The sequence below is a fragment of the Balaenoptera borealis genome (assembly GCF_965194805.1).
Source record: "Balaenoptera borealis genome assembly, chromosome: 11".
Classification (NCBI taxonomy): domain Eukaryota; kingdom Metazoa; phylum Chordata; class Mammalia; order Artiodactyla; family Balaenopteridae; genus Balaenoptera; species Balaenoptera borealis.
The window spans coordinates 88,283,507-88,305,426 of NC_138868.1; the positions used below are offsets into that span (position 1 = coordinate 88,283,507).

The 21,920-nt window shown below is 40.1% G+C and overlaps 1 protein-coding gene across 18 annotated transcripts in view; it reads right to left on the reverse strand.

Annotated features, from left to right (window-relative positions):
- Window positions 1–21,920, reverse strand: part of LOC309606460 (uncharacterized protein) — a 112,163-nt gene that overhangs the window by 31,928 nt on the left and 58,315 nt on the right. For 3 of the 18 annotated variants that reach the window (XR_014231851.1, XR_014231852.1, XR_014231853.1), the window contains one exon: window positions 19,276–20,015. The exons of the other annotated variants lie outside the window; for them this stretch is intronic. The gene's annotated coding sequence lies outside the window, so the exon portion shown is untranslated. Of the gene's footprint in view, window positions 1–19,275; window positions 20,016–21,920 lie in introns of those variants that run through there. 18 annotated transcript variants of the gene reach the window in all.

Here is a 21,920-nt window from a genome sequence, read left to right on the forward strand (position 1 = left end):
TTCTCATAGACTTACCATATAGCTCAGTCATTCTACTCCTAGATATTTAACAAAGAGAAATAAAAACATACCACTATGTAAAGACTTGTCCTTGTTTATGTTCATAGCAGCTTTGTTCATAATAGTCCAAAACTGGCAACTCAAATGTCCATCAGCAAGTGAATGAATAGACCCAATTTAGTAAATCCATACGGTGTAACGCCATGCAGTAATAAAAAGGAATGTTCTCCTGATACATACAACACTGTGGATTCATTTCAAAAATAATATGATGAGAGAAAGAAGCCAGAAAAATCCATCCACATAAATGTCTAGCAAAGGGAAATCTAATCTATAATGACAGAAAGCAGATTAGTGGTTGCCTGGAGTTGGGGGTTGGTGGAGGAGGGCTGTCTGCAAAGGGGCACAAGGGAATCTTTAGGAGTGCAGAACTATTCTATAGTTTAATTGTGATGGTGATTACACACAGGTACATAGCTGTCAAAACTCATCAACTATGAGCTTAAGACGTGTAAATTGTACTGAATGTAAATTACCTCAATAAAGTATTTTTGTAAACAGACATCTAGAGCTCACAGAATACCTAGGAAGACTGAAGAAACAGTATGTGAGACTACACATTGAAGACCAATAATTTGCATTTGAAAGGTCATGCAAAGGCACAGGTAAATTCCAAGGCTGAGGTCCTTAAAAGATTACAAGTCATCCTTTCCTTCCACCACCCCACAACACCAAAAGACACACACATACACAGACACACACACACACACACACACACACACACAACCTAATTGTGGATTCTGCAACTTGGTGAAAGATCAGGGCCTAAGGAGAGGCATGAAGAGTCTATCAGATATTCCCTAGGGTGGACAAAAGTGATGAAAGTCTAGGGAGTGAGGACTGATATTGAATTTGCTGTTTCCTGTTCTGCATGGAAATTAACACCCCAGCCCCCTTACCCCAGAATCACCAACAAAACCATTGAAAATCTGTTATTCACAATACTGACATATGAATGGTGCTTTGGAGAAAAAGGGAGATGTTCACACAGGGGTGGAGAGAGGGCAGCAACATTGAGTAAAAGGATAGACAGGGAACAGTAACTGAAGTTAAGATGGAGAAAAAGCTTGGAGCAGAGAGTTCAAGTGTCAGGAGGAGAATGGAAGCGCCCCCCAAACCTTCCTTGAGAATCCACAAAAATGTTAGGAAGGCATTGGGTTTCCTACTTTATCTGACAGGAGTCTAAGGACTTCTTTTGATAGAAGGCATGACTTCACATATCTGGAATACTAGGTGACATGAAGTAGCTTATTCGCACAATCTCATTAAATCTTCACAATCGTCCTGTGAGGCAAGGTATTATTTTCTCTACTTTATAGACAAGGAAACTGACATTCTCAGAGGCTGAGTAATGAATCAAAGGACTTAGAGCCAGGATGTAGCTCTGCCACAATCTCAGGCTGCCGCACACTGGCCCCTTGAAGGGTCCACAGTGAGTGAAGTCAACAGGTAAATAAATAACTATAGCAGTCCCCCCTTATCCACTGGTTTCACTTTCCGAGGTTTCAGTTACTTGTAGTCAACTACTGCAGTCCAAAAATATTAAATGGAAAATTCCAGAAATAATCAATTTATAAATTTTAAACTGCATGCCATTCTGAGTAGAGTGATTAAGTCTCTTTTTTTAAAATAAATTTATTTATTTATTTATTTATTTACTTTTGGCTGTGTAGGGTCTTTGCTGCTGCACGCAGGCTTTCTCTAGTTGTGGCTAGCAGGGGCACTCTTTGTTGTGGTTCGCGGGCTTCTCATTGCTGTGGTTTCTCTTTGCTTTGGAGCACGGGCTCTAGGCACACGGGCTTTAGTAGTTGTGGCATGTGGGCTCAGTAGTTGTGGCTCGCAGGCTCTAGAGTGCAGGCTCAGTAGTTGTGGCTCGCAGGCTTAGTTGTTCTGCAGCATGTGGCATCTTCCCCGACCAGAGCTCGAACCCGTGTCCCCTGCACTGGCAGGTGGATTCTTAACCACTGCACCACCAGCAAAGTGCAAGTGATGAAGTCTCTTGCTCTCCCACTTTGTTTTCCCAGGGTCCCCCACCACTGACATTGTCTGCTCCTGACATCCAGCCAACTACATTGTCATGGTTCAATGATCCAGGATTACTCAAAACATGATCCTCTTTCTGACACATTTTCAGAAGGTCAGTAGTAGCCTAACACTAGTCACCATGCCTATGCCATTCACCTCACTTCATTTTATCCCATAGGTATTTTATCACCTCATTATCACAAGAAGAAGGGTGAGTACAGTATAATAAGATATTTTGAGGAAGACCACATTCACAAAACTTTTATTATAGTATATTGTTCTAATTTCTATTTTATTATTAGCTGTTAATCTGTTACTGTGCTTAATTTATAAATTAAACTTTAAGTACGTATGTATAGGAAAAAACATGAGTATATATATAGGGTTTGGTATTACCCAAGGTTTCAGGCATCCAGTGGAGGTCTTGGAATATATCCCCCATGGATAAGGGGGGTGGGACTACTGTATAAGCAATATCAGCCATAAAAATAAGAACTACAACAGATACAGACTAAGGAATGACAGGAGGGAAAATGCCCAATTTTGCTAGACCAGTCACAGAGAAGAGCAGTGTGGCCACTTGATTTTGTTATTTTGCCAAATATTTGTTTAGTACTTAATAACTGCTCTGCTCATAAGGAAATATTAACTCCTAAGCATATGCTTCACTTATAATCAGCATTAGCTTTCCTTATTATTAGATAAGTATTAAACATTAAAACAAATGTTACTTCTAGTAGAACATGTAATGCAAATCTTTGATAAGTGCAGACTCATTTATTTCATGAGCATTTATTTAGCACTGGCCTTAAGGTATTATCTAGGTGGGCTAGACAGATATGATAAAACATGGTTCTTACTCAAAATAAACTTAAAGTTCATCATATGCTAACTCTAATAAATTTGCTGGAACCTATCATCATTCTGAAACTTACACATTGTCCTCTAAACTAATTTTACATCAAGGTCTGGAAGTTTATTTTCAATTCAGTTAACTTAGTAAATTATTTCTGTAACTGTCTTTTTTCTCAGTCTGCTGCTGAAGTTATTCCACACAGACTTCAACTCCACTCAGTTGTTTTAGCTCTAAATTGACTTATATAAAGAAAAGTTAAGACTCTAGCATCAAGAGAAAAAAATAGCACCTATTATAGTCCAGGAACTGGGCCAGTAGTTGGCATTATAAAGATGAAGAGACAGAGTTTCTGCTCAAGGAGATCATAGACAATATAAGACAATAAAAATGGAAGCAAATAGCTGTAATATAGTGTGAAGTACGCTATACAGGACGTAAGTATGATGTTCTATGGGAGAAGGATAAATGTGCAATTAATTTGGTCAGAGAACTACAAACTACAAAAAAGATCAACTTTTCCCCAAATCACATCATTTTATTGCTTATGTTATTTAAAAAGACAGCTCTTTACACAATGCCTAGCATATAGCTGGTATTCAAAAAATGTTTGCTGATGAAAATGTAACCAGGTTGATTTCTATGTGTGCCTATACTCTTTAGTTTGATCTGAAAACAGCTTTTACAGTTTATCAGTTCATGAATAACCTTTAGACTTCTTTCTATGTTTATATACATGAATGTGTGCACGTATGATATGTGCATATATGTGCATAAATAAAAGCTCAAGCAGCTGCCATTTAAAAGTTGTGAGCTGCTTCTAAGTCTCTCAGTGATGATGATCTGTAACTTTAGACAGATCTTCATTCTTAGCTGAATCTTATCAGTGGACTATTTTAATCATGTTTTATAAGTAGAAGGTAAAACTAGAGTTTCTAGGCTTGACTAAATAATACTCCAGGTATGCAGAATTCAAGGATATCAGAGAAAAGGTGCTTGAATTCACATTAGGAGATTGAGAGCTTCCATATATGAAAGAGATTGAAATTTATTCCCCATCTTTTAGGATTCAGTGCAAATAGAGTATCTCAGCAGCACTGTTAAGGTCCCAGCTGAGGCCATCTATCTGTAATGTATACTAAGGGTTCTGAAGAAGTCATTCAAGTTGACAAAAGAGATAGTCAAAGATTGATGAACTTGGCTCAATGACGGGACCTCAGTCGTCATGAGAGAGGCTAGGTTTGGGCATATTAAGTGGCTGAAATTAGAAACCCTTCTCTCTCTCCAATCACCCAACCACTCTAGGTTGGGTGGACTTTAAGGAGGGTGGTCATATAATTTATCATTCAAATCCAGACATTTTTAGAGTGAAAGGGAATACTATTAACAATTTTTGCTTTGTTAAAAGTGGTTGTGTGAATGACTGTCAAAGAGATTTAAGAGTGGAAGCCCAGAACCAAATGGATGTGTCCCACCTTAACAGTTTATAGCACTAAGCATGGGTGAGATGCAGTTTTCCTCTCAACATCTTGAAGAATTACTGCAATTTAGTGAATGACCTGCATGAATGGCAATAGAAGATGTAGCCAGAGTCAAGCCCAGCGACATTGTTTCATCAAAGTGGAGAGGATGAGAATTTAATGCAAGAAGAAACAGCAGCAGTAAGTGGGGGATTTATTTGGAATGCCCTGTTTCAGATACCTCATGCTTGGTGGCTGACTTAAAGCCAAAGCAGCCTTTTCCAGGGCTACTCATTCCCTATAGTGGTTGTACAGTCCTCTGGCCTGTAGAGGTCAGGCCCATACTCATCCTGTAGGTCTCAGCGCTTAATGTCACTCCTCAGGGATCTTTTCTCTGGTCTTTCAATATAAATTGAGTGCCTCATCATAATGTCAGCACAGTGGGGACAGATAAAACCACAGAGTAGATTATATTGCTTAGAAAGGATATGTAAAGTATGACATAAGAGAGAGAGAAAAACCCTGGAAAACACCAATATTTAAAGGGGTAGAGAGGAAAACAGAAGTTAAAGACTGGGGGCCAAAACTGTAATAGCTAACGTTTTTGAGTAATAGCTATATGCCAGGAAACAATAAATTTCTTTTCACATATTATTTTATCGCTTTATTAAATGTTTATTTATGTAAGGTAAAGTGCTACATGCTGTTTACTTACTTGTTATCAAGCAGACACATTAGCTGTCATGGAGCTTGTACTATCTGGGAAAGAAGGTATCAAATAACTATTTATACAATTATAACTGTGATAACATTATGACAGAGAAATAGAGGATGATACAAACACTGAAATAGGGAGCTTGACCTAATCTAATAAGTATGGGAAAGATTTCTGGAAAGAAGTGATATTAGAAAACTCCGGATAAATCAGGGATTGGTGAAGGAAGAGAACAACTTCAGTTTTTAAGGCACAGAGAGTTTGTGGATTCCCTGTGATATACAGGAGTAGATGGATGGATATATAACTGTGCAGCCCAGAGGACAGTTCCAGCTACAAAAATAAATTTAAAAATCATCAGTAGATAGATGAGAACTGAATTCATGACTATGGATGAAATCACCTGGTAAAGAATAGAGAATGAGAAGACAAGAGGGTTTCAAGACACTCTAACCACTTCAATATTAAATAAATAAGGATGAGTCAGAAAAGGTGATTGAGGGGCTTCCCTGGTGGCGCAGTGGTTGAGAGTCTGCCTGCCAATGCAGGGGACACGGGTTCGTGCCCCGGTCCGGGAGGATCCCAGGTGCCGCGGAGCGGCTGGGCCCGTGAGCCACAACTACTGAGCCTGTGCGTCTGGAGCCTGTGCTCCGCAACAAGAGAGGCCGCGACAGTGAGAGGCCCGCGCACCGCAATGAAGAGTGGCCCCCGCTCTCCGCAACTGGAGAAAGCCCTTGCACAGAAACTAAGACCCAACACATCCAAAAATAAATAAATAAATAAATTTATTAAAAAAAAGAAAAGGTGATTGAAATGGGGGGTGGGGGTGGGGGTGGGTGGCAGAGAGGAGAAAAACCAAGAGGGTATGGTACCCAGGAAACCAAGAGAAGAGAATGTTTTAAAGATCGGCAAGAGTATTGAATACTGTGAGTTCAAAAAGATGAGAATGAAAAATGTGCGGGATTTAATGACACAGAGCTTCACATTGTACTAGGAGAGCCACTTCAGTGGGGCAGTAGGACTGAAGATTTTTAATGCCATGGACTAGAGTGAGAGCTTAGCAGGTACTGTTTTCTATTTTATTCTCACATCTACCCTATTAGGAGGATACTATTATTACCACTATTTCACAAATGGCAAAACTGAGGTTTTGAAAGGTTAAGCCTCACAGTAAGTGGTAGAAGTAGAATGCAAACCCCAGTCTAGTAGATTCCAGAGACTGCACGATGGAGTAATGCCATGAAACCCAAGAAGGGATTTCAAGGAAGAGTTGGTAAATGAGTTAAGTTATGCAGTGAGGAAAGCTGAATGATAAATGAAAAAGAGTCACTGGACTTAGTAATTAAGAATTCAATAGAGAACTTCCCTGGTGGCACAGTGGTTCAGAATCCACATGCCAATGCAGGGGACACGGGTTCGATCCCTGGTCCGGGAAGATCCCACATGCCGTGGACCAACTAAGCCCGTGCACCACAACTACTTAAGCCTGTGCGCCACAACTACTGAGTCCACACACCGCAACTACTGAAGTCCGTGTGCCTAAAGCCCGTGCTCTGCAACAAGAGAAGCCACTGCAATGAGAAGCCCGTGCACCGCAACTAGAGAAAGAATAGCCCCCACTCGCCACAACTAGAAAAAGCGCGTGTGCAGCAACAATGACCCAACGCAGCCACAAAATAAATAATAAATTAAAAAAAAAAAAGAATTCAATGGAGACCTTTATCAGAATAAATTCATTAGACTGGTGGTGTTGAAGCCTGACTTTAATGAGTTAAGAAAAAAAATGGACATAATGAAGAAATAAGTGAGGATAGACTACTCTTTAAAGGTACTTGTTTGTGAAGGGAAGAAGTGGGATAACGTCACGAGGAGACAGGGAAATGTGAAAGAATTCTAAGATGAAAGACACCTAAGTATGTTTACAGGCAGAAAAAGGAGACAGCAGGAGAGAAACTGGCAGTTCAACAGAGAAGGTGCTAATAGATGGAGTAATGTCCTATATGTGGCTTGAGGGCATGAGATTAAAAGCAATGTAGAGTGGTTACCCCAAGAGTGGAACACCTCCTTTTTTGAAGGCTAGAGGAAAGAGGGGAAGGACCTTCATGATTTAAGGCAAAGGAAGGGACAGCTGGCTTGATTTTCCCTTTGAAATAGGAGATTAGATTGTCTTCTGAGACTGAAAGGTGAGAGGAGCAGGCATTAGGGATTTAGGATATTGGTAATAATGGAACATGACATTGGTGGTGAGCGGGGGTGTGCTATTTAAATTAGATGGGGTTTGGAGCTCGGGGATTTAGAGCATGAGCCACCTGTCCTCCTTGTATTAGTGCCTTTACAATAAAGATGCATTCTCCTTCATTGCAAAATAAAATAAAATAAAAATAAAAATAAAGTAGTTGGGGTTTGAGGAAACCAGCAAAGAGCCCCTCCTACCTCCACATAGGTTTGAAAATAACTGAGAAATTGACATGTAAGTCAAATAAATGGAGATCAAAACGTTTGCTTTATTACTTTGGGAGCTATGTGAGAATATGCCTTAGATCAGTAGAAATGAAAAAAAAAGCTTCAGAATACCTAGAATCTCAGAATTAGGTCTACCCATCCAGTCACAGGCAGCCTGGACAACCTCAAGTCTTCCCAAGGAGAAGGACCTGCCCCTTAAAATTGACATCGCAGAAGAGCAATGCAGACTGTGCACGCCTTCTAGGCAGGCAAACACCAAGACTCAGGCGGAGGAAGATGTGAGCCATACATGCCCAGTCTCTTGCCCCAGAGTCACCAAAGAACAGAACAAAGGGACAAGGAGAGGTCACATGTGTTACCGCAATGAAGGGGATCAGAACAAGTCTCCCCAAAATGTGCCACTTTAGCATGTAGACTATGTTGAGCTGAAGGCAATCAAGACCCAGCAGATTCAAGAAAATCTTTAATCTCTCCCTTAACTGCCTAGAAGATTTAGATAGAAGGCCTGGTCCAGGAAAAGCACTATCACCAGAGATAACTACAAAGAATATGGGCTAGGTGTGGTTAGCTGGAGGGGAGCTCAGCTGGGTCTGGAAATCAAATTCCTCTCTGTGTTCCACTGGCTCTGCATGGCATGGCAAATATTTGTTTACCAAACATTTGCTCTTCCCATCTTCCTGTGAATTGTCTTCTTCCCCTTTGAAGTCCCAGACCCCTACCCCCTTCTCCTTAGCTCAGGATGGCATATAAGCCTCAGTTGTGTGACTGCCTGTGGGTCTCATATTCTTATGAGGCTTCTGTACGTATGTAATTAAGTTTGTTTTTGTCCTGTTAATCTGTCCTATGTTAATTTGATTATTAGATCAGGCAAAGAAGGGTAGAGGAAAAGATTTTCCTCCCCTGCAGTAATGAATGTTTCTCTGCCTGGAAACAAGAAACCTGGGAAATAAGTATTCTCTATTAACAAAACAGACAATACTGACTGTAGCCCTTTGCTTTCTTAAGGAGGAGAAAGTCCTACCCAAGAAACTGAGCTGGCCCAAGATAAAAGAAAAACTGTCATTTCAAAGCTTCTGATGGTGCTTCATGCTGCTAACAGTACAGAAGTTATGTTTAGCAAGCTTTTTGTTGATTTGTTTTGAATATGCAAAAGTAGATCTGGAGATAAGTTTGCAGTCACGGCTGCAGAAAACTGAATTGCTGTGAATGACAGAATAGGATGAATTTTTTTGATCTGGGGAAAGTCAGCAAAGAATAGAGTGGAGAGAAGTAAAATGCAGAGCAGAGAGAGAGTTCAGAGAGGCAGAGGCAGGAATTCACAGCCAGAGACGTTCAGGGAAATCATAATCTCTACCCCCCTGCCCAGCACCAAAAAAAATTTATTTGCCCAAAATATTAGGAATTGTTTTGCGTTCCCATCAAATACGATGTGAGGTTAGAGGAAGGGGGTTGTGTCAACTTCAGTGAAATCTAACAGATAAAATAATGCCGGAGAGCTGGAGTACTTGGAGACTATTCAAGCACGGACACTCTCACTGCTTCCCCACCCTCACTGCTGAAATCACACATGTGCAGTAGGGTGCAGAAAGAGAGAGGGATCAGGGATGGGGCGAGCCTCGAAGATCACTGGGAGTCAGACATACTCAAATTTTGATAGCTGAAAAATTGTTCTTACGTTTTGACATTAAACATCCATGGGGACCTTGGAAAACTTGTTTCCTGGGGTGCGGCGGGGGGTGCTGTTGGAAAAGGAATAAAACATGGGGGCCACTCTAGCTGATGTCTCTGAAACTGCCCCTTCCCACCTGTTCCTCTAGGCACACAGCCTGTTTCACTTAATTTATACATCATGACTTTCTAATTATTAACTAAAGTGCCTCACATGGGAGGTTTCCTTAAAAACTGCTTTAGAAACAGTTTAATGTTACAAGAATCTAAACTTAGCCTGAAAATTGAGTAGAAAATTAAAAGACAATAAGTTGGTGTCCTTATCAGAATAAATGCTGTAACTGGATCTAGCAACAGTCACTGGCATCGGCATCCAAGCCACCGCCTCACATTGCTGGGATTTTTTTCCCCATGTATTCGAAAGAATAAAGATTTCTAAGATTTTTTTTTCTGCCGTTCCCATTTGGAAATGTTTGCATTTAAAAATAAAAAAATCTCCTGCCCAAAGCAGAAACTCAGAGCACTCATAACATCCATTTAAAATCTTTATGCACCAGTCACTGTGCAAAACCACTAGGTCTCAAAAGCACTCTCACTGCAAACTTTGAACTTCTCCTTTCCTTCTAAAAAAGTTTAAACATTCAGAACGCTGTGGCAAAAGCAAGTTAGTGTAACAGGAGGTTAAAGAACTTGCCTTCAAATTTCAGTTCCACCATTTATTATGTTATATGACCCTGGGCAAGCTACAAAAACTCACCAGTCAACATTTCCTCATTAATAAAACAGAGATTAAAATGGTATCTATTATACTTGAGGGGTTTGAGAATTAAATGGGACAATGCGTTGTGTCAATCACAGTTTATGCACGCCTCTTTTCCAGTGACTCAAGCTAAAACATTTATTGAATTCCTATTATATAAATCCCCGGCACCATACCAGGGTACCTTTATCATACAGAGATGAAGATGCAGATCTCTGAGCTCACAGCTTTGTTCTCTTCTCCACAACCTTTATGATACTGATAGGCAGGTTAATAACCACCAGACTCTCTAGTGGATCACCTATAAAAATAAATTTCAGATCATCATCATCATCATCCTACACATGACTGCCAGTTATATGTATGTGCCAGAAGTTTTCAGGAAATGTATTTGGTTACGTAAAGGAACGTACTTGAGAGAGTAATAAAGTTTAATATAAAAACAGTGGATACACACTGATTGGGCTTAATCTAAATATGAACTGAGAGTCTTTTTCTAAATGCTGGGACTGGGCTTCCCTGGTGGTGCAGTGGTTAAGAATCCTCCTGCCAATGCAGGGGACACGGGTTCGATTCCTGGTCCGGGAAGATCCCACACGCTGCGGAGCACCTAGGCCCGTGCACCACAACTACCGAGGCTGTGCTCTGGAGCCCGCGAGCCACACTGAAGCCTGTGTGCCTACAGCCTGTGCTCTGCAACAAGAGAAGCCATCACAATGAGAAGCCTGCGCACTGCAAAGAAGATCCAGTGCAGCCAAAAATAAAAAAATAAATTAAAAAAAAATAAATTTAAATGCTGGGACTTTACAGCTTTACATTAAAAAAAAAAAACTGGCATTCTGTGATTTTTTTTCCTATTCAGCTAACGAATATTTTTTAAAAATACGTATCACAGATCCTCTGATTTTTTTGTCTAAAGGGAGAACTCAAAGAACTTTCTAGCTCGCACTAGAAAGAGAATTTGGGGACCTATTCTATTTTGTCCCTTTCACCCCTCAGCCTCACCCTCATTAAACCTTTAACTGGAAACCTTTCAAAACTGATAAAATATGCTGTTAACATCCCTGAAATAAAAACAGTAAAGTGGTTCTCAAATGAAGGTAATGTGCCCAACCAACAAGGGTTTCACTATAATATAATTAAAAATAGTAACTCTTTCCCCCATTGTAGACAGGAAATCGCTAGCAGAACAAGCACCAGCTTCAGATTTACTTCAAGATAACACATGAATGAGGTATATGAAAAGGTTTGGTTCCCTTAATGATTAACACATTTTATATTCCTTCAAATGTTGGAGAAATACTACGCAACATCTTAATGCCTTCTATAGTTCCTACACATAAAACATCCCTTTTCCTGACACAGAATTTCTTTCCATCTTTTTCTCCCTGCTCCTTTACCAACTGTATCTTTTGCATGTTCCCAATCACTTTTGTCTTTCAGTGTGAGTGCTGCTGTGTGAGCAGGCAAAGGGAAGAAACCCTAAGATGGATATAATTTGAACATGTGAAGGAAGAACTCTCTGGAGAAGAAAATTAGATTCATAACTGGTATATGCAAGGGTATATGTGTATTATACACAACTGAGTGTACAAATATACAAAATGTAATATTTAATTTTGTGTTGATAGCAAAGAGTAAGCTCAAGTACCCATTGTTTGATATAAATTTTAAAGAAAGAAAAATCATTATTCTGCTCCTAAACATCAAAAGAATGAACCATTAATAAGCTGAAAGTCTGCTTGTAAGACAAAATCACAAGGTTTAAAGGAAAGGACTCAAATATTCACAAACCTTCTTACCTGTCTCTCTCTAGTCCCATGCATACTATTAGTGTTGCATTAAATACCATCTACTCTGTTATAATATGATCCTTATGTTCCTAAGACACTTTAGTTATCCAAATCCATGCTGTAAAAACAACTGTTTTAGTGGAGGAAAAAAGAGATTGGGAGCTAGAAAATTCCAGAGTCTTAATAACAAATTTAGCTTTCCTGCAGGACTTTCAGTAATAAAGCTGACTTTTTAATGGCTCTCAGGACATAGCTACAAATGGAACTTTCGATTCTTGGTAATTACCAACTTGCTTTAACATTATTGTACTAAGATTAACACAATATTTCTTAGATTTTTACAACTGATTGCCCATTGTTATAAAGAACAAATCTCAAAGCCAGTCAAATAAGCTGCTGCGAACCGAGAGTTTTTTTTACCCATACATTCTGGGTGCTAGTTTTTCATTATGATTTATTGCTTTATAAACTTATGCCCTATATAAGCCTTATTCCTTTATTCATCATTACTTTTTAAGTTTAAAAAAACTGGCATTTTTTTCTCAAAATAAGTATCAGCAAAAGAGTTAAAGTATAAAAACCATCAACTCACAAACAAAGTCTCTCCTTTCTCCACAATGACCACAGAATTTAAGAATATGACAGATATCTATATATGTGGATATTTTTAAGTGCATCTCCTGCTTTGGAGTAGGGAACAGGTCATATGATATCTACTCTCTCAAGGAGTAATCTGGAAATCATTACCACTAGAAATCTGGAAAGGTGTTAAGATATTTGTAATTTATTTTAAAATAATTCAGCAGAGACAGTGTGGTATTATGAATGTGCCAGCTAGTTTAAGCTTCAACTCTAAGGTAAGCAATCACTCTATAAAATTCAGACTACAAGAGAGTTAGCTGGTGTTATTTCAGAAAGGCCACACTCCAAGGTGGCCACTGCAGGCAATTCGGTTAGCCACATCTCAGTCAACAGCTGAGATTTTGTTAACTAGTGAAGTAAGCATCAGTGCTTACTTACTTATTTGTCTCACTAATTAACAAACCAGTCATTTCTCCAATAAATTATGAAGTAAGCATAATTTATTGGAGAAATGACTGGCTTGTTAATTAGTGAGACAAATGTTAGAAATATGCTCAAGGTATTCAAGACGTGGATTAGCTAAAATATTTTCATGACCCTTCAAACATACTTGAACAGAGACTGAGAATCTTGGAAGCTTCTGGCCTGCACCTTTATGGGTAATACTCAGGCTTGGTTCCTAAAGGACCTGCTTTGATCCCTTGGATCAGAAGGAATTCAGTTGCCTCATTCCTGTCTCTGTACTGATGGATGTGTGCTTTGAGCAAAACATTCTTGTGATAAGGTGGCCAAAGCATCTGAGAAGACACAGAGCTGGGACTCGTCAAGCTTACCAAACAAAGAATATCAATTGTTTTGTGCCTATTTTCTAAAGAATGTCTATTTAACAAATACTTGAATGTGTGGCAATTTTTTTTCCTGCAAATTGCTTTCATTATAACCTAGTAGCCAGGTTGTAGGGGAGCAACTTAGAACAGGTCCCAGTAAAAAGTGTTACAAGTGGTCATATGCGATCGAAAAGTTTATGTCCTGGTTCCCAAACTAAACCTTCTATGTGATACTGACTAAAATAAGGAACAATATTGATTCCTTTATTTCTGGTGAAAGTAGTTTAGGAAGAAAAAGGGATTAATGAGTTTCGAAAAAGTAGACAATATATAGTTACTTTACTGCAAAGAAATTCTTTTTAGACCCCAGATTTTTAAAAAATTTAAACTATTACTCTAGAGTAATCTTCTGATTCTTTTATTTGGATAATGATGATATTCTCAGAATAACAATTTATCCCATGAGTTAAGCAAAGAAATGGTGAACAGAGTAACATAGAAAAACAACCTGAGGAGTCACATGACAAATCCAGTAGGTAAAAGGCTGATATTGTTTTCATTTTATTCTCAATCTTCAACATATCTCTTAGTTTCCAAATCATCTATAATCTAACACTTACAAGAATCAAGTAAGTCATGTAATTGTGTGAAACAAACTGGGTGTAATATTGAAGGACTTTGGTGAGCTAGAAAGCACATGCCTTATTCAAAGTAAAAAAGCTGCTCAGCTCCCATCAGTGGCAGCCAGGTTAACATGTGGGGCAGATCATCCAGTTTTTCAAGAGAATCCAAAAATCCATATTTAATGTGAAATCTCTTAAACCTCATAGGTTTTACGATTAATACTGTGCAGTAGAGTATTGGCTGGATACTCTGGATTGGCTGCATTGGCTCTTTACATTCCAAAGAAAGATTGGCCTTTGCTTGGTTCCAAGAAGGTAACCTCTAAGCCCTTGGAATATCCCGCCTGGTAAGACTGCTTTGTTTACCTAAGGGCCTTGGACCACATCAGATAGTCTATGCTAACAATGTGATTTATGATACGGACGTAGTGTCATGTGATATCAGCTTGACCTCTGGAGAGAATGGAGAATAAGGCCAGCCACATAGGCAGTCAGTCACACCTATGTGACCAACCAAGGAAAACACTAGACACCAAGGTTCAGGTAGCTTTGCTGGTTGGCAATATTCCAAGCAGGCTGTCATACACTGTTGCTGGAAGAATGAGCACTGTCCCCATGACTCCTGGGATAGAACAACTAGAAGCTTCTGCCTGATGTCTCCTGAACTTTGCCCTATGCACCTTTTTTCATTGCTGATTTTAATCTTTATCCTTTTGATGTAATAAAACTGTAACCATGAGTAAAACAGTTTTTCTTTGTTCTATAAGTCCTTCTAGTAAATCACACATTGAACCTGAGGGTGGCTTTAGGGACCCGCAAATACAGATACTAATTTTTAAAATACCAAAAGAAACCAACTATGTGAGCCATATTTGGGTGCAGACCACCAGTTTGCAACTTCCGATTCTAGTTCTAACCCCTCACAAGGCCAGTGTAAGAAATAACCAAATGCAGGTGATAAAGGAAGACACTAATGTATGAGTAGGTACAGAGGGGCATAGCTATTCATTGTTTGGCTTTAAGAGAAAGTTTAGGAAAGAAATTCTGAGGAATAATTGGACTGAACTCACTGGAAGTTAACATTTTATCTTCTTTGGGTAGACACTGGAAAAATGTCAAGTTTTCTGTAGACTGAATATAGAAATGGACATTCTATATTTAAGCCTGAAATTTGCCTCTAAGTCTTCTTCTGCATGTTGATTCATAAAAACAGATGATGTTACTATTTATGCCACTGCTGCTTAGTTGCTTCTTTCTAAGTCTTAGAAGAATAACAATCATAGTAACTCTATGATCCCTCAGTACAGCAGAATAAGCAAATCTAGAATCAATAGCATATAAAAAGTAAGAAATCAGTTTAGTTTACCCAATTTAACAAATATTTCTTTAGCATCCAATCTTATTACAAGACAGATGTGAGGTTCCAGATATACAACAATAAATAAAACACAGTCCTTGCCTTAATAAATCTGGGGAAGCAGGAGGGAAGAAAATGTTCCTGTGGAGAGAGAAATACTAACTCAACTATAGAACACTATATATTCAAGTTTTTAAAATCTGCCCTTTCTCTTTTAGCCTCTGGCAATAAGTGAATGTTTTTTCTAGAACAATCTCAAAATCTAAAAAAAAAAGAAAGGTTCTGATGAACCTACGGGCAGGACAGGAAAAGACACAGACATAGAGAATGGACTTGAGGGCACCAATAGGGGGAAGGGTAAGCTAGAATGAAGTGAGAGAGTTGTTAGTTGTGGTCATGGTAACTCCTGGCATGAAAAGTATAATTGGTCACATAGTTGAGACAGTCCCCATATGCAAAATAAACCACTCCAACACCAAACCCCCTAGAAGCCCCCAGATAAGGTCCATTCAGACCAGGGGGACATATCCTGGGAAGGTTTGCAGACTGATTTCACTGTGATGCTGAGAGTATGGGGCAATTTCAGATATCTCTTGGTGCTAGTAGACACATTTTCTGGGTGGATAGAAGCATTCCCTGCTAGAACTGAAAAGGCAGCTGAAGTGGCTAAAAGAAATAATCCCCAGGTCTGGGCTCTTAGGATCCCTACAAAGTGATAATGGTCCAGCATTTGTGTCTCAAGTGATGAAGGGGATAACAAGTGCCCTAGGCATAAAATGAACCTTGCACTCAGCCTGGTGACCCCAATCATCGGGGAAAGTAGGGAGATTCAATCAGACCTTGAAACTGGCCTTAGACAAACTATACCAGGAGACTCAAGAAAATTGGATTAAGTTGCTTTTGACTGCCCCAAGGGAAAAATTAAAGTGTGTTTGAATTCAGGTATGGTAGACCCATTCCCCAAGCCCAAGAGAAGGGACACCTTAACCCCCTCAAAATGGAACAACTCAAGTGTGCCCTCCAGGTAGGAGAAACCATGAAAGCCCTCACGGAATATGGTAACCACGTGCTGCCCACACCCACTGACCTGGCTTTCCACTCTTTCTGGTCAGGAGACTGGGTGAACCTAAAAACCTGGAAAACCGGCAGCCTGCAAGATCAGCTCACTCCTAAGGGGAAATGACCCCACTTGGTGACCCCAACCACCCATTCTGCCCTGAAGTTGCAGGGGATCACTTTGTGGGTACATCACACTCCAGTAAAGAGAGAACCTAAGCCCCGAACAGCGGAGAGACAACCTGGGGCAACAGATCCCCTGGACTACTCCTTTTTTTTTTCTGTGGAATCATTATTAATTTTATTTGCCACTCTTTATGGACATTGGTCCACTTCCATATGAAAAGTAGGGAGCATCTATTTTCCACTTAACATTCTATAGAATGATGTTGTACTGCAAACCAGAGTAACTTACACAAGGGGAAAAATTACTCAAATCATGCCCCAAGATGTCCCCCAAGTATGTTTTTGTGTGTATAATTACAAGCGTCTATAACTCCACAAAGCTAGTTCCTTCTTAGATCAATGTAGTATCTTTAATACCCACACCTGACCATTCGGATCACCAAACTTTCAGAAGAGGTTAAAAAACAGCAACAGACCCCCTGGACTACTCCCTGTGAACCTTTCTCTGCTTCCGAAATACAACAAAAGTGTGACTAAGGATATTCAGGCCATCGCAGTGAGCCTTCACATCAGGCCACACAGGTCTTGTGCCTACAGGCGAAAGACCTAGATACCTTTATTTTTAGAATAATTTGTCACTTGACCATTATTTTCTGGCTAATATTTGGGCCATGTATTTTTTTAATTTAATTTTATTTCTTTTTGGCTGTGTTGGGTCTTTGTTGCTGCACACAGGCTTTCTCTAGTTGCGGCGAGAGGGGGCTACTATTTGTTGCAGTGCACGGGCTTCTCATTGCAGTGGCTTCTCTTGCTGCGGAGCACAGACTCTAGGTGTGTGGGTTTCAGTAGTTGTGGCGTGCGGGCTCAGTAGCTGCGGCATGCGGGCTCTAGAGAGCAGGCTCAGTAGTTGTGGCTCAGGGGCTTAGTTGCTCCGCAGCATGTGAGATCTTCCCGGAACGGGGCTCGAACCCGTGTCTCCTGCATTGGCAGGCGGATTCTTAGCCACTGTGCCACCAGGGAAGCCCTGGGCCATGTATTTTAAATAGCCTGGTGTTCTTTGTCTCCAAAAGGTTAAACAAATGGTGGTCGCTCAGGGATGCAGACAGGGCTGAGGCCTGGGGACAAACGTCTAAAGGCAGCTGCGGAGAAGCTCTGTTCCTCTCCCCGCGGTTATGACGATGTCCCAAACCTGCAGCAAATAGTTACAGACGGGCCTGCACCCCTCAAGAATGAGGAGCAGGACAAAAGACAGAGGGGAGGTTTGTCACCGGCAAAGCCCATTAACAATTCCCGGGAAATAAAAATAGAATCTGAGTAATAAAATCTTACCTTTCTTTTCCCTTGTGTTTCGTCTAGTTTCATTTGCTTGTAGGGGGCCGTGGGCAGAGGCCTTGCCCCGACCCCTCAAACCAGAGTTCCTAGTGCAAAACCATTGTGCCCGACACTGCAGCTCAGCGGGCCATGGGCAAAAGCGCTGTGCATGACACAGCAATACAAGATGGCTGCGGCGGGCCGTGCGCAGAGACACTGCACCCGGCACTGCAATCTGGAACCTGAGCAGCACAGCTGCGCCTGCCTCGCTCGCGCGAGAACTCCACTCTCTCCCCTCCCCGCTGATGAGATCCACATAAGGCAGCCCCGCCCACGGCCTGTCGGGTAGAGCAGCGGGAGGGTATGTGCAGCGCGAGCTCACACCTCTCCATTCTCTTACCAAGGAATGAAGCTTTCCTTTGCTTCTGACCGAACTCAGTCTCATTCTATTGCCTCAAACGACACTGGGCAGAGGGACCCTTATTGTGGACTTACTCAGGAGGGTCAGGACATAAGGACATAAAAGTAGAACAAAAGTCTCTAGCTTTACACGAAGTTATCTGCATATTTTGAAAACAATTTCACTATTTGGTGGGAATTCAAATGAAGGCGTACGCAAATTTAATACTCAAAAGAGGGAAAAACTGGCATCAGGGCATTCACGGCTTGCCAAGCTGAAAGAATGTTATTGAAGATTCCTTATATAAATGTTCCTCGACCTTTGAGTGAACCAACAGATCTTAAAAGTTGCATTAGCCAAAGCAATTCCCATAGCAAATCAAGTTTTTAGATGAATGCATCAGATTTTTTCCTCTGCAGTCTAAAGAGGAACCAGCCATCATCACAAGCAGCAACTTAACTTCCAGGTTGTTTCTCAAAGACCACTGGGAGTCTGTGATATAGAGTGAACACTGTCCCAGCTCTAAAGGGTTTCAAGTGGCTGATGGGAAGATGACTTAAAGCTGACTATAAGATTGCTGCCTGAAACAATTACTGCTCAAAACGTCCAGTCCCCACATTCCATGATGTTCTTAGAACTCTGGGGTGTAGATTTTAGGGCCCCAGATGATGTGGGTATTTTAAAATCCATTACAGAAATGGAATGTTTTTAAGATTTTTTAAAAAATGTTTAAAAAAATTTTTAAGTTGCACTGACTATAGTAGATTTTTATTATAAGACTATTTACTAGCCTAGAAGAAGATTAAGAATCAATTATTGCGGAATTTGCAGAGCTTTTTCATTAATGCTTTGATCACGTGCTTAAAAGGGAGCATCCCATTTCCCAGACTGTCTCTGTACTCCTTCCCTGTTCTACTATAGTGTAGCATGAGAATGCATGGTGCTTAGCATTTTCAAAAGCATTTAAATGTCTGTTTTTTCATTATTTATGAAAAGATATGGTCCATTTTATCTTTTTGTCTATCTGGATTTAAGAATGGCGTTAATAGAAAAAAACTTAAAAGTCATGCCAATTAGGTCAACTTTCTCCTGAGCTGTTGTTAACTGACAATTTAATGGCAAACATTTTCATTCAAGTAACTAGATTCTGAAGACAACCATTAAACTTCAAAAGAAATCAAAGAGTTCAAAAGTGCTGGGAACATAGCAGAAAAGCTATGATTTTGTTTATTTAAGGCTTTTACAAAAGAAAAGATAAACTTTGAAGTGCTGTAGAATTAACGGTGGTACTGTATGAGGGCTCTTAGAGGAAATGATTAACCACAGGCCAAAACTCACTTGCTCTATAGCACTGGCATTGCCATTGTTGTGACTTAAGTTAATTTTTTATTCTTTCTTCCTCCGTTGGATGATGTTAGCAATTGCTAAGAATGAATTTATTGAACAAACAAATACTCCAAATCCAAAATACTTCTTGGAGACTTCACCAAAGTAAATAATAAAACAAATGACTTTCAACATGATGGCTGCTCCTTCTGGTTTCTTCGTTGCCCCAGATAAGCAGAAGTCAGCAACTGGGCCTCTCCTTTCAGTGGCCTCCACCTAGCTGTTGCACCAATCCGGACAATAACAGTCACAGCAACTTCTGTCCACCCCACATTTGCTTCTTCGAAAAGAGAAGTAGTATAATGCAGTGGTTAATGGCTTTGGAACCAGGCAATCATGAACTCTGAACTTTAAAATTTTCTAGACCTCCTCTGATCCTCAATGTCCTCACCAGTGAAAGGTCTTAATAGTCCTATCTCAAAGGCTTATCAAGAGGATAAAATGGGATAAGGTTTGGGAAGGGCCTGGCAAATGATCATCATTCATGAATGGTAGCTGAAAATACACAGCCTCTCTTGTGAGTTTCTTCTCCTCTCCCTTTCTCCTTGCCCTGGAGACATACAGAAAAGGAAGTGTTAGAACAAGGCATGATGGCACTTGCTTTTTCTGATGCATCAAGTCCTTCCCCATGCTATCATCTGTTCTACAACTTACATGTTCAGGCTCTTCCACTCTCTCAGCCTTATCTCCTGCCACTTTTCTACCCCACAATAAACTTTTCTCTAACTGTCCAGCCAAACACTCCATGCATCTTCAAGCTCTATGCAAGATGTTTTCCCTGCTTAGAAGGCTCTTCTCAACCCTATTCCACCAAAGTCCTACTCATCCTTTAGTAGCAATATCACAGAACTTGAAGTACACCTCCATCAGCCTTCTGGGCTTCTTTCCCATCTGTACTCCCATAAGCACTTTGCACTCAGTTTGCTTAAATAAGTCATGGGTCACCTTGGATTTTAATGAAGAATTGCTGTCTGTGTTTCCTAAAAGAATGTGAGTCTCTCCAGGGTAGGACCCATGTCTTATGCCACCAGTGTTTAGCCCAGTGTCTGGCACCTAGTGAAGGTATGCCTCATTTTATTGCCCTTCGCTTTATTGTTTCATAGATGCCGTGTTTTAACCAATTGAATGTTTGTGGCAACTATGCATCAAGCAAGCCTATCAGTGCCATTTTTTTTTTTTAACAGCATTTGCTCACTTTGTGTCTCTGTGTCACATTTTGGTAATTCTCGAAATATTTCAAACTTTTTCATTATTATTATATTTGTTATGATCATCTGTGATCAGTGACTTTGATGTTACTATTGTAATTGTTTTGGGGTGCCATGAACATTTCTTTAAGCCAAAGCCTGATCCAGAGCAAAGCCCTAACTCTCTTCAATTCTGTGAAGGCTGAGAGAGGTGAGGAAGCTGCAGAGGAAAGGTTTGAAGCTAGCAGAGGTTGGTTCATGAGGTTTAAGGGAAGAAGCTGTCTCCGTAAGATAAAAGTGCAAAGTGAAACAGCAGGTGCTGATGTAGAAGCTGCAGCAAATTATCAAGGAGATCTAGCTAAGATCATTAATGAAGGTGGCTACACTAAACAACAGATTTTCAATGTAGATAAAACAGCCTTCTATCGGAATAAGATGCCATCTTTCATAGCTAAAGAGGAGAAGTCAATGCCTGGCTTCAAAGGACAGGCTGACTCTCTTATTAGGGGCTAATGCAGCTGGTGACTTTAAGTAGAAGCCCATGTTCATTTACCATTCTGTAAACTTTACTGCCCTTAAGAATTATGCTAAAAAAAAAAAGATTTATGCTAAATCTACTCTGCCTGTGCTCTATAAATGGAATAACAAAGCCTGGATGACAGCACATCTGTTGACAACATGATTTACTGAATATTTTAAGCCCACTATTGAGATCTACTGCTCAGAAAAAATTCCTTTCAAAATACTACTGCTCAATGACAATGCACCTGATCACCCAACAGCTCTGATGGAGGTGTTACAACAGATTAATGTTGTTTCCATGTCTCTTAACAAATAAAAATCCACTCTGCATCCCATGGATCAAGAAGTAATTTCAACTTCAAGTCTTATTATTTAAGTAATAAATTTCATAAGGCTATAGCTGCCATAGATAGTGATTCCTCTGATGGATCTGGACAAAGTCAACTGAAAACCTTCTGATAAGGATTCATCATTCTGGATGCCATTAAGAACATTTGTGATTCCTGGGAAGAGGTCAATATACCAACATTAACAAGAGTTTAGAAGTTGATTCCAACCCTCATTGATGACTTTAAAGGGTTCAAGTCTTCAGTGGCGGAAGTAACTGCAGACGTGGTAGAAATAGCAAGAGAACTAGAATTAGAAGTGGAGCCTGAAGATGGGACTGAATTGCTGCAATCTCATGATAAAATTTTAATGAATGAGGATGAGCAAAGAAAGTGGTTTCTTGAGATAAAATCTACTCC